Source organism: Ranitomeya imitator, chromosome 4, assembly GCF_032444005.1.
Source record: "Ranitomeya imitator isolate aRanImi1 chromosome 4, aRanImi1.pri, whole genome shotgun sequence".
Classification (NCBI taxonomy): domain Eukaryota; kingdom Metazoa; phylum Chordata; class Amphibia; order Anura; family Dendrobatidae; genus Ranitomeya; species Ranitomeya imitator.
In genome coordinates, this window is record NC_091285.1 from 234,630,277 (window position 1) to 234,642,552 (window position 12,276).

General features: G+C 46.4%; 1 protein-coding gene across 1 annotated transcript in view; it reads right to left on the bottom strand.

The window, feature by feature from the left end:
* PTPRQ (protein tyrosine phosphatase receptor type Q) overlaps positions 1-12,276 on the bottom strand; it is a 536,318-nt gene that overhangs the window by 473,260 nt on the left and 50,782 nt on the right. The gene's annotated exons all lie outside the window — the stretch shown is intronic.

Here is a 12,276-nt window from a genome sequence, read left to right on the forward strand (position 1 = left end):
ACGCAGTAGAAACTTGCTGTGAGGTAAAAATTCAAAAATCACACCAAAATGGCGGGCGGAGTGTGTCACAGTACGGCACGTTTCTGATTGGTCGCTCGCAGCAGGCGGCAACCAATCAGACACTGGACACTGTTGACGTCACTTATCTCCGGACATTAGCTCCGGACATTAGCTCCGGACAGGAAGTTGGCACAAATTGCAGGAAGTAGTATTCTAGGCAATTATATATTAGATAGTGATAAATTTATTTAGTTTCTTATATTCACCACACTGTTGGATAATACATTAAACGATGGTACAAAAAGCAATATGTCGTAACATTCCTGTGTGGATCAGAATTAATCAGCTGCACAGCTAGCGCTGATCTACACCGGAATCCCTCGGCCACGAGCCACACGGTTTGACATCACAAGAGGGACCATTTTCCCTACACGTATATCCTTTGTGAATTCCCATAGTGATGTTTGATAAAGACCCAGGATTGGTTTGAAATGTTATGGCATACCACTTTTCGTACCATCGTTTAATGTATTATCCAATGTGTGGTGAATATAAGAAATTAAATAAATGTATCACTATTTGCAATCACCTGAGAGTGTGGCTGTTTTCGTTTTATTGAAGTCTTGGATTCATCCAGTCTAGCTGGTACCCCTCCACCTTGCTGAGTGTTCTGAGATCCAATACAAACTCAGTGTATGGAGAGCTGATTTCATTTACAGCAATGTCTGAATGCTAATAAATTCCAGACTGGTGAAAAAAACACACAGCAAAAGAACAAAAGATAGCTGCCACACATATACTGAGGCAAATGAACCTTAGAAAGATGGAGCATGAAAGGACAGTGTTAGCGACTGTCCCTTCAGGACAACACCTTAATTTATGACTTATTAGGGCACATGCATTTTATAAGAGGACTGGAAATATTTTCTGGCCCCCACATATTGTCAGGAATAGAAAGTTGCTAGTCCTGGCCTTTAAGAACTAACACTTTTGTTGCAAAGACAATGTTCACACTTTTGACAAACACAAATAAAGTCATGTTCTGTAAGTACAGTAAATAGTAATAACGGTCCTAGGAGCGCTGGAAATGAGACCAAAACAAGGATTTTAGTGTTGAACCACAACGCGTTTCAACGGTTAAATCGTCTTCATCAGGTGGAAACTTCCACCTGATGAAGACGGTTTAACTGTTGAAACGCGTTGTGGTTCAACACTAAAATCCTTGTTTTGGTCTCATTTCCAGCACTCCTAGGACCGTTATTACTATTTACTGCATTTTGTATCCTCCTAGAAGGTTAACAGCTGGAGCTGCGGTGGACCTTTTGCTTTCAATTCTAACTGTGACCCTCACAGCGCTCCCTAGTGACCGCTTTCTTTTCCCTTGAATTTCATGTTCTGTAAGTAATCATACATAAGTATAAGTATAAATATTCTGTAAGTAGTGCAATACAGCAGAGCTGAGAGAGACGCAAAAATGTGTTTGCAAGATGACAAGTTTCATTTCTCCTGTTCTGTGTTAGTTACTTGTTTCACATGTAACACCTACACTGGGAACTGTCAGGGCAGCTACTGATATACTGGGACTTACAGACACCAAGAAGAGCTTTGCAGCTGCTGTTAAACAGGGACCTACCGACATTAATACAAATAATGAATGTTACAAACATAGTCATGCAGAGACACCCATGTACGTCAATACCCATAAATCAATCTCAGTGTGCCTCAATGCATGTATATCCGGACCGCAGTCAGGAAACAACTGCCAACCATCTGGTAGAAAAACTCACAATTGCAGTCCAAAAAGTTCCCATAAAACCATAACTTTATTAATACAAAAATTACATATATAAAAAGCTGTGAAAAGGTTAATAAACCACAGGGAGAGACAGGATACGCACTATATGGCAGAACATATGCCCACAGGCTCAAGGCCAACTGGCTGCAGTAACATCAGTACGGCGAAATAGACACACAGTAGGGGGCCTATAGTAAATGATATGGCAAGTAGATAACCCCAACAACCGCATCCTAATAGCACAACATTATAAACAGTGTATGTGGAATAGCTACCTGATGGTATCACAGTCAGAAGCCAGGGGTGTGCTCCTGGCTTCTGACTGTGATACCATCAGGTAGCTATTCCACATACACTGTTTATAATGTTGTGCTATTAGGATGCGGTTGTTGGGGTTATCTACTTGCCATATTATTTACTATAGGCCCCCTACTGTGTGTCTATTTCGCCGTACTGATGTTACTGCAGCCAGTTGGCCTTGAGCCTGTGGGCATATGTTCTGCCATATAGTGCGTATCCTGTCTCTCCCTGTGGTTTATTAACCTTTTCACAGCTTTTTATATATGTAATTTTTGTATTAATAAAGTTATGGTTTTATGGGAACTTTTTGGACTGCAATTGTGTGAGTTTTTCTACCTACCGACATTAGTAGATTTTCCCCTGAGCTGCAGTGGACTACAATTCCCAGGTACCCTTGTTTCAGTCAGATGACACAGCCTTGATTGGATGAGGAGGGACTTGGAGGGAGGAGCTGGGCAGAAAGTGAAAGCAAGAGTTCAGAGAAAGAAAAGAGCGTGGCAACTTGCTGTGAGAGACTGAGCGCGGCGGATTTGTATCCCTCTATGCTGCAGTGTTACTGTCCCCTCGGATATACCCGCACTGCTGGAGAGAGCGCGCCTTTTTTTTTTACCCTCTGAAGCAAGTTACATCAAGAACTTGGAGAGTTCTGCCGGCACTCCCACCGTAAAAAAGGACTGAATCCGGCCGCGCCCAGCTGGTGTCCAGAGAACCATCCGACCGTTGGATACGTGCAGGGAGTGCCCTTCTTAGACTTGTGGTTCTACCAGCGCTATTTACAGTGAGTACACTACAGCCCAGACTATGGCCATTAATATTTATCTAAGTGCACCAACTGTTCTCATTTGCGTGCCAACATTCGCGGCAACTGGACCCCAACGGTTGGACTGAGTTAAACCAGAAGAAACAAAAATCGTGCTTCGTTATACTTGCAGGTTTGAGGTAGAATTAGAGTGTGATGTGTATATGATTTTGACAGAGCACAGTTACTTGTATTGCATGTTATTCTTTTAAATCCATCTCATTTATGCTGCATAGCAATAAACCTGTTAAACTGTTTTACTCCTGATTAGGGTTGAGCGAAACGGATCGGTCAATTTCATAAGTCGCCGGCTTTTGGCAAAGTCGGGTTTCGTGAAACCCGAGCCGATCCCAGTGTGGGATCGGCCACGCAGTCGGCGATCTTCGCGCCAAAGTCGCATTTCAAATGACGCGTTCTGCGCCATTTCTCAGCCAATGAAGGTGGACGCAGAGTGTGGGCAGCGTGATGATATAGGTCTCAGTCCCCACCATCTTAGAGAAGGGCATTACAGTGATTGGCTTGCTTTCTGCGGCGTCACAGGGGCTATAAAGGGGCGTGCACACTGACCGCCATCTTACTTCTGCCGATCTGAGGATAGGGAGAGGTTGCTGTAGCTTCGTCTGAAGCAGGGATATTGTTAGGAAGGGAATATTAACCCCCAAACCGCTTGTGCTGTAGCGATTTCCACTGTCCAATATGACCTTTTCTTTGCAGGGACAGTGGAGGATTTTTTTTTGGGTGTATCAGCTCTGTAGCTTATTAGGCTGCATTCTAAGGCTCCCTTATAGCTGCATTGCTGTTTGTACGCCTCTGTGCAAACCAACTGCTTTTTTCAAAGCAAAAATCCTGTTGCTCCTTCTTTTCTGCACAGTTCTCTTGTTTCTTTGTCCACACCCTTGTGTGCAGCAGCCCTTTTTTATTGCTGCCATACTTGTCCTTTGATCATAGTAGGGAGACTGAAATTCTACTACAGCCCTTGTATTATTGGATATATCTGCCAACCACTTTCTGCTACTTGAACTGTGTAGTGTAATACAGTGGGCCTGATTTTTTCCTGCATTCTCCCACACATAAAAAAGGAAGATTTGTATTGCCACTGAGTGCATCTGCGTCAGTCCTGTTTTGTGGCATCTGTCATCCACTTTCTGCCACTCAAATTGTAGTGTAATACAGTGGGCCTGATTTTTTCCTGCTGTCTCCCACACATAAAAAAGGGAGATTTGTATTGCCACTGAGTGCATCTGCGTCAGTCCTGTTTGTGGCATCGGTCATCCACTTTTTGCCACTCAAACTGTAGTGTAATACAGTGGGCCTGATTTTTTCCTGCTGTCTGCCACACATAAAAAAGGGAGATTTATATTGCCACTGAGTGCATCTGCGTCAGTCCTGTTTGTGGCATCTGTCATCCAATTTCTGCCACTCAAACTGTGTAGTGTAATACAGTGGGCCTGATTTTCCCAGCAGTCTCACACACCTATAAAGGGAGATTTAAACTCACAACAAGTTTACGTACACCTTCTAACTGGTTTTACAGTACCATATAACGTTTGTTAGTTTGGTTACATTTTTCCAAGAATGAAGAAGTCTGGTGGAAGAGGTCGTGGCCGTGGGCGGTCATTGCCAGCTGGTAATGATGGTAGTGGTGGTGGAGCATCAGGTGGTTGTGGGAAAAGCAATATAGCACCTACGTCTTGAGTTGTTGAGCCAGCATCATCGTCTGGCTACACAAGGCCTTGAACGCTCCCTTTTCTGGGAGTAGGAAAAACGCTTTTAAAGCCGGAGAAGCAGGAACAAGTTTTGGCTTTCCTTGCTGACTCTGCCTCTAGATCTTTCGCCTCCTCTTCGGAAAGTGCAAAATTTAAAAGCAGCGCATCGTCAGTGGATGCTCCCGGTCAGGAACAAGTCGCTTCCTTGTGTCCTTCACCCAGAACAACAGAGAAGGATGCGTCAGGTGACACAACGGGTTACTCCATGGAGCTCTTTACACATACCGTGCCTGGGTTAGAAAGGGAAATTGTTAACAGGCCATGCCCATTACAAGATGAATCGGACATGGAGTGCACAAATGCACAGCCACAGCTAGATGATTATGCTTTTCCATTGACTCAGATCACAACATTGCCCTCGCAGTGTACTGAGCCAGAATCTGACCCTGACTATGGTACCCCGTCCCGAACGCTATAGCAGCGGCTTACACGGTGACACAGAGGAAGGTGCACATGACATTAAAGAGGAGGTGATAGATGACCCAGTTGTTGACCCCGATTGGCAGCCATTGGGGGAACAGGGTGCCGCCGGCAGTAGCTCTGAAGCGGAGGAGGAGGAGCCACAGCAGGCATCAACATTGCGACAGCTTTCATCTGGCAGGCCCGAATCTGGCCAAAAACGTGTGTCAAAACCAAAAACAGTTGTAGGACAGCGTGGCCATCCGGTAAAAGTAGCTCAGTGTGCAATGCCTGAAAAGGTATTCGATAGTAGGAAGAGTGCAGTCTGGCAATTTTTTAACCAAGATCCAAATGATCAGTGCAAAGTCATCTGTAAGAAATGCTCAAGGACCTTCAGCAGAGGTCAGAATGTAAAAAATCTAAATACAAGTTGCATGCGTAGACATTTAACCACCATGCACTTGCAAGCCTGGACTAACTACCTAACGTCCCGTAACGTTGTTGCACTCTCTATCAATGAAGCTAGTCAGCAACGCTACATTCCTTCCCTCACTGTAAGCCCACCATTAACGACACCACCTGCAGCAAATGTGGAGGTTTCGTCACAAGGCCAAAGCAGTCAGGGAATCACCAGGTTCGTGGTAGGAAACACTGTATGTAGGCCAACTGCAAAAATACCATCACCAACCCTATCTCAGTCTGCCATGTCCACCATCACCCCCGCTAGTTCCACCATATGCAGCTCTCCAGTCCAGCTCACCCTACAAGAGACTCTCATTAGGAAAAGGAAGTACTCATCCTCTCATCCACGTACACAGGGTTTGAACGCCCACATTGCTAGACTAATCTCGTTAGAGATGATGCCCTACCTGTTAATTGAAAGCAAAGCTTTCAAAGCCCTGATGGACTATGCAGTACCATGCTACGACATACCCAGTCGAAACTTCTTTGCAAAAAAAGCAATCCCAGCCCTCCACCAGCATGTAAAAGACCGCATTGTTCATGCACCCAGGCAATCTGTCAGTAGAAAGGTGCACCTCACAACAGATGCATGGACCAGTAGGCATGGCCAGGGACGTTACGTGTCCATCACGGCACACTGGGTTAATGTGGTGGATGCAGGGTCCACAGGGGACAGCCATATTGTGACAGTTCTGCCTAGCCCATGGTCTAGGAAACAGTTGGATGTAGGCGTTCGCCCCCCTCCTCCTCCTCCTCATCCTCCAGCAGAAGCGAGAGCTTGTCCACAGACTGCAGTCGCACGACCACTCCATCCGCAGCTGCCACTGTTGCACATGAGGTGTCCCATTATGGAACAGCTAGTGGCCAGCGTCAGGAATGAAGTGTTTGGGCGACAACAGACACACCGCGGAAGTTCTGTCCGAGTTCTTGCAGCAAGAAACTCAGTCATGGCTGGGCAGTGTACATCTTGAGGCAGGCAAGGTAGTCAGTGATAACGGAAGGAATTTTATGGCTGCCATAGCCCTTTCACAACTGAAACACATTCCTTGCCTGGCTCACACCTTGAACCTGGTGGTGCAGTGCTTCCTGAAAAGTTATCTGGGGTTACCCGACCTGCTCCTGAAGGTGCGCAGACTTTGCTCGCACATCCGCCGTTCGCCCTTACACTCCAGCCGTATGCAGAACCATCAGCGATCTTTGAAGCTTCCCCAGCATCGCCTAATAATCGATGTTGCAACAAGGTGGAACTCCACACTGCACATGCTTCAGAGGCTGTGCGAACAGAGGCATGCTGTTATGTATTTGTGGGAGGATACACATACATGGGCAGGCAGTTGGATGGCAGACATGGAGTTGTCAGGTGTGCAGTGGTCGAAGCTACAAGACCTCTGTCAAGTCCTTCAGTGTTTTGAGGAATGCACATGGCTGGTAAGTGCAGATGACGCCATCATAAGCATGAGCATCCCCCTAATGCGTCTGCTGATGCAAAGTTTGACGCACATAAAGGATCAGGCGTCTGCAGCTGAGGAAGAGGAAAGCCTTGATGACAGTCAGCCATTGTCTGGCCAGGGCAGTGTACAGGACGAGGTAGCGGGCGAACAGGAGGAGGAGGACGAGGAGGATGATGGGGATGATTATATTTTTAATGAGGAAGCTTTTCCGGGGCCAGTGGAAATTGTTGGCGCGGCAAGGCCGGGTTCTGGTTTTTGGAGGGACACAAGTGACGTGGATTTGCCTGAAACTGCCCCTCAACCAAGCACAACCACAGATTTGAGAACTGGAACTTTGGGCCACATGGCGGATTATGCCTTACGTATCCTCAAAAGGGACACACGCATAACAAAAATGATGAACGATGACGATTACTGGTTGGCCTGCCTCCTTGATCCTCGCTATAAAGGCAAATTGCAAAATATAATGCCACATGAGAACTTGGAACTAATATTAGCAACCAAACAATCAGCTGTTATTGACCGTTTGCTTCTGGCATTCCCTGCACACAGCGCCCGTGATCGTTCTAACACGAGCTGCAGGGGCCAGCAGACCAGAGGTGTTAGAGGGGCAGAAATCAGAAGTGGCGTTGGCCAGAGGGGTTTTCTGACCAGGTTGTGGAGTGATTTTGCTATGACCGCAGACAGGACAGGTACTGCAGCATCAATTCAAAGTGACAGGAGACAACATTTGTCCAGTATGGTTACTAACTATTTTTCATCCCTTATCATGGAGTTGTCAGGTGTGCAGTGGTCGAAGCTACAAGACCTCTGTCAAGTCCTTCAGTGTTTTGAGGAATGCACATGGCTGGTAAGTGCAGATGACGCCATCATAAGCATGAGCATCCCCCTAATGCGTCTGCTGATGCAAAGTTTGATACACATAAAGGAGCAGGCGTCTGCAGCCGAGGACGAGGGAAGCCTTGATGACAGTCAGCCATTGTCTGGTCAGGGAAGTCTACTGGATGAGGAGGAGGACGAGGAGAATGATGGGGATGAATATTTTTTGGATGAGGAAGCTTCTCAGGGGGCAAAAGAAACTGGTGGCGTTGCAAGGTCAGGTTCAGGGTTTTTGAGGGAGACAAGTGATGTTGATTTGCCAGAAAGTGCTCCTCAACCCAGCACAAGCAGTGAATTGACACCTGGAACATTGGCCCACATGGCGGATTATGCCTTGCGCATCCTACAAAGGGACCCACGCATTATAAAAATGATGACCGATGACGATTACTGGTTGGCCTGCCTCCTGGATCCACGCTATAAAGGGAAATTGCAAAATATCATGCCACATGAGAACCTTGAGCAAATATTGGCTACCAAACAAGCAACTCTTGTAGACCGTTTGGTTCAGGCATTCCCAGCACACAGCGGCGGTGACGGTTCTCACACAAGCTGCATGGGGCAACATGACAGAGGTGTTAGAGGTGCACAAATCAGAAATGGCGTTGGACAGAGGGGTTTTCTGACCAGGTTGTGGAGTGATTTTGCAATGACCACAGACAGGACAGGTACTGCAGCATCAATTCAAAGTGACAGGCGACAACATTTGTCCAGTATGTTTACTAACTATTTTTCCTCCCTTATTCGTTGTTCTCCCTCACCCGTCATTCCCATTTGATTACTGGGCATCCAAAATAGACACCTGGCCTCAATTGGCAGAATATGCATTGCAGGAGCTTGCTTGCCCAGCAGCTAGTGTGCTATCAGAAAGAGTATTCAGTGCTGCTGGTTCAATACTGACCGAATGAAGGAGTCGTCTGGCTACCCAAAATGTTGATGATCTAACCTTTATTAAAATGAACCAATCATGGATTTCTAATTATTTTGCCCCACCTTTCCCGGCTGACACCTAGCTTTCCTGTAAAAAGGCCTTGCTTTTGGACTGGTCTTACTGAGTGTTCCAATTTCTCCATTTGCAGCAGCTGTATGTCCAGCATACGACATTTTTACACCTCTCTAAATGGGCTGACTCCCCCCACGGGGCCATGGTCACCACTTGGCACAAGCACCCGTGAGAGTGCCATTTGTCTGAAGAGGTGGGTGTGCCCACTTCTGGGCGATGGCACTGGCACAGGGTCCCTCATGGTACAATGAAGTGTCTCTGGCGGTGGTGGTGCACACCCAACGTCAGACACACCGTTGTAACATGAGGGGCCCTGGGCCAGTACCGCCGGCCACGAGAGAGTGTCCCCCCCAAGCTCAAACAGTGCTCTACCACTTGGAAAATTATCTCTCACTGCTCCACCACTGTTTAGTCTGTGCGGTTAAATCCTTCAATGTCACTGCCAATACCAATTTGTTGACATACATGATGCTAGCAAAAATATTCAGGGGCCCTGTCCTACATTTACAACAGTTAATACTTTGCGCCAAATAACACTGTCTGCAAGTCAGCAGAAGAGCCCACCCGTGTACCTAGGTATGCCACCTGTTTATTTGTTAAATTTCTTTTTTGCCAGACATTAACCTCAATTTATTATTTTGGCCTACTAACTGTGTCAGACACTCCTTCCAATTGTCCTCCGCTGACCACACCAATGCTGCCTGTGTACCCCTGGAACCTATTAAAAAATGCATAGAGCCTCCTTCTTTATTTTAGGCCTAGTAAGTCTGTCTGCGGTCCCTCCTTCCAATTGTCCTCCACTGACCACACCAATGCTGCCTGTGTACCCCTGGAACCTATTAAAAAATGCATAGAGCCTACTTTTTTATTTTAGGCCTAGTAAGTCTGTCTGCGGTCCCTCCTTCCAATTGTCCTCCACTGACCACACCAATGCTGCCTGTGTACCCCTGGAACCTATTAAAAAGTGCTTAGAGCCTACTTTTTTTATTTTAGGCCTATTAAGTCTGTCTGCGGTCCCTCCTTCCAATTGTCCTCCACTGACCACACCAATGCTGCCTGTGTACCCCTGGAACCTATTTAAACCTGCATCAAGCCTACTTTTTTTTATTTTAGGCCTAGTAAGTCTGTCTGCGGTCCCTCCTTCCAATTGTCCTCCACTGACCATACCAATGCTGCCTGTGTACCCCTGTAACCTTTTTTAAACTGCTTTGAGCCAACTTTTTGGTTTAAGGCCTACTACCTGTGTCTGTCTGCGCCACTCAATACAGCTGTCCTCCTCTTAAAAAAGCTGAGCTTCAATTGTCAGGTTTTCAGCCTATCGTAGTTTGAAAACTGCATTGGAACTACTAGTTTGGTTGGGGCCTACTAACGGTGTCTGCCGCTCCTTGGTGTTCTCCTGTTTTTTTTTAATTAGCTTCAATCTTCAGGCTTTCGTCCTATGTTTTTTAAAATATTAAACTGCATTTGGCCTACTACTTTGGTTGGGGCCTACTAACGGTGTCTGCCGCTCCAAGGTGTTCTCCTGGATTACTTGCCTTAGCTTCAATCTTCAGGCTTTCGTTAAGTAGTTTTAATATTACACTGCATTTGCCCTACTAGTTTTGTTGGGGCCTACTAACGGTGTCTGCTGCTCCGAGGTGTTCTCCTGGTTTCCTTTACTGAGCTTCTGTCTTCAGGCTTTCATTAAGTAGTTTTAATATTACACTGCATTTGCCCTACTAGTTTTGTTGGGGCCTACTAACAGTGTCTGCTGCTCCAAGGTGTTCTCCTGGTTTACTTGCCTTAGCTTCAATCTTCAGGCTTTCGTTAAGTAGTTTTAATATTACACTGCATTTGACCTACTAGTTTTGTTGGGGCCTACTAACGGTGTCTGCCGCTCCTAGGTGTTCTCCTGGTTTCCTTTACTGAGCTTCTATCTTCAGGCTCTCATTAAGTAGTTTTAATAATATAAATCATGTGGCTTACTAGTTGGGTTGGGGTCTACTAATGGTGTCTGCCGCTCCAAGGTTTTCTCCTGGTCTCCTTTCCTCAGCTTCGATCTTCAGGCTTTCATTAGGAATAGTTTTTAGATTACACTGCATTTGGCCTACTATTTTGGTTGGGGCCTACTAACGGTGTCTGCCGTTCAAAGGTTTTCTCCTGGTTTCCTTTCCTGAGCTTCGATCTTCAGGCTTTCATTAAGTAGTTTTTAGATTACACTGCATTTGGCCTACTAGTTGGGTTGGGGCCTACTAACGGTGTCTGTCGCTCCAAGGTTTTCTCCTAGTCTCCTTTCCCCTGCTTTGATCTTCAGGCTTTCATTAAGTAGTTTTTAGATTACACTGCATTTGGCCTACTAGTTGGGTTGGGGCCTACTAACAGTGTCTGCCGCTCCAAGGTTTTCTCCTGGTCTCCTTTCCTGAGCTTCGATTTTCAGGCTTTCATTAAGTAGTTTTTAGATTACACTGCATTTGGCCTAATATTTTGGTTGGGGTCTACTAACGGTGTCTGACGCTCCAAGGTTTTCTCGTGGTTTCCTTTCCTCAGCTTCGATCTTCAGGCTTTCATTAAGTAGTTTTTAGATTACACTGCATTTGGCCTACTAGTTGGGTTGGGGCCTACTAACGGTGTCTGCTGCTCCTTGCTGTTCTCCTCCACTGAACAAGGCAGTGCCGCCTGTTTACTACTGTTACCAATTTTGAACTGCATTTAGCCTACTTACTGATTTGGGCCTACTCACTGTGTCAGCCTCTCATTACATTTATCCTCCACTGAACAAAGCAATGCCGCCTGGTTAGTCCTGTTACCAATTTTGAAATGCATTTAGCCCACTTTATTATTTGGGCCTATATCTGTGTTTCCTCCTCATCCTGCCCATTGCCCAGCCAGTGCTAGATGAGTCTGCTGGTACATTGACCCAGACCACTACATTCCCCTTGCACGCTACACAGCCAGAATCTGACCCTGCTGAAAGTCAGGTTCCCCTTCCCGCATACCATACCACCTTACACGTGGACAAAGAGGAAGGTGCAGATGAAAGTGCAGGTTCCTTCATCAGGTGGGGGGAATACTTGTTGGCGACGTCACTGGCACAGGGCCCCTCATAGTACGCAAAAGTGTCGCTGCCGGTGGGAGGCGCCTCCGCCGTGCAAACACACTGCCGTACCTTAAGGGGCCCTGTGCCAGTGCCAATGCGAATGAGTGGGCCCCCCTGCTTGCTCAGGATCACAGCACTTGCAAAGCTGAAATACTTACCTCTCCCTGCTCCACTGCCGTGACGTGGTCCACGTTTCCTGGGCCCACTAAATACTTGAACCAGCCATACCCCCCACATCTTTAGCCAAATGACCCCCAATTTCCAATGCCTAACTATTATTATAAGGTAAATTAAGATTGACAAGCTTCAGTAACAAGAATGGATGCTTTTGCCATTAAAATGGGCA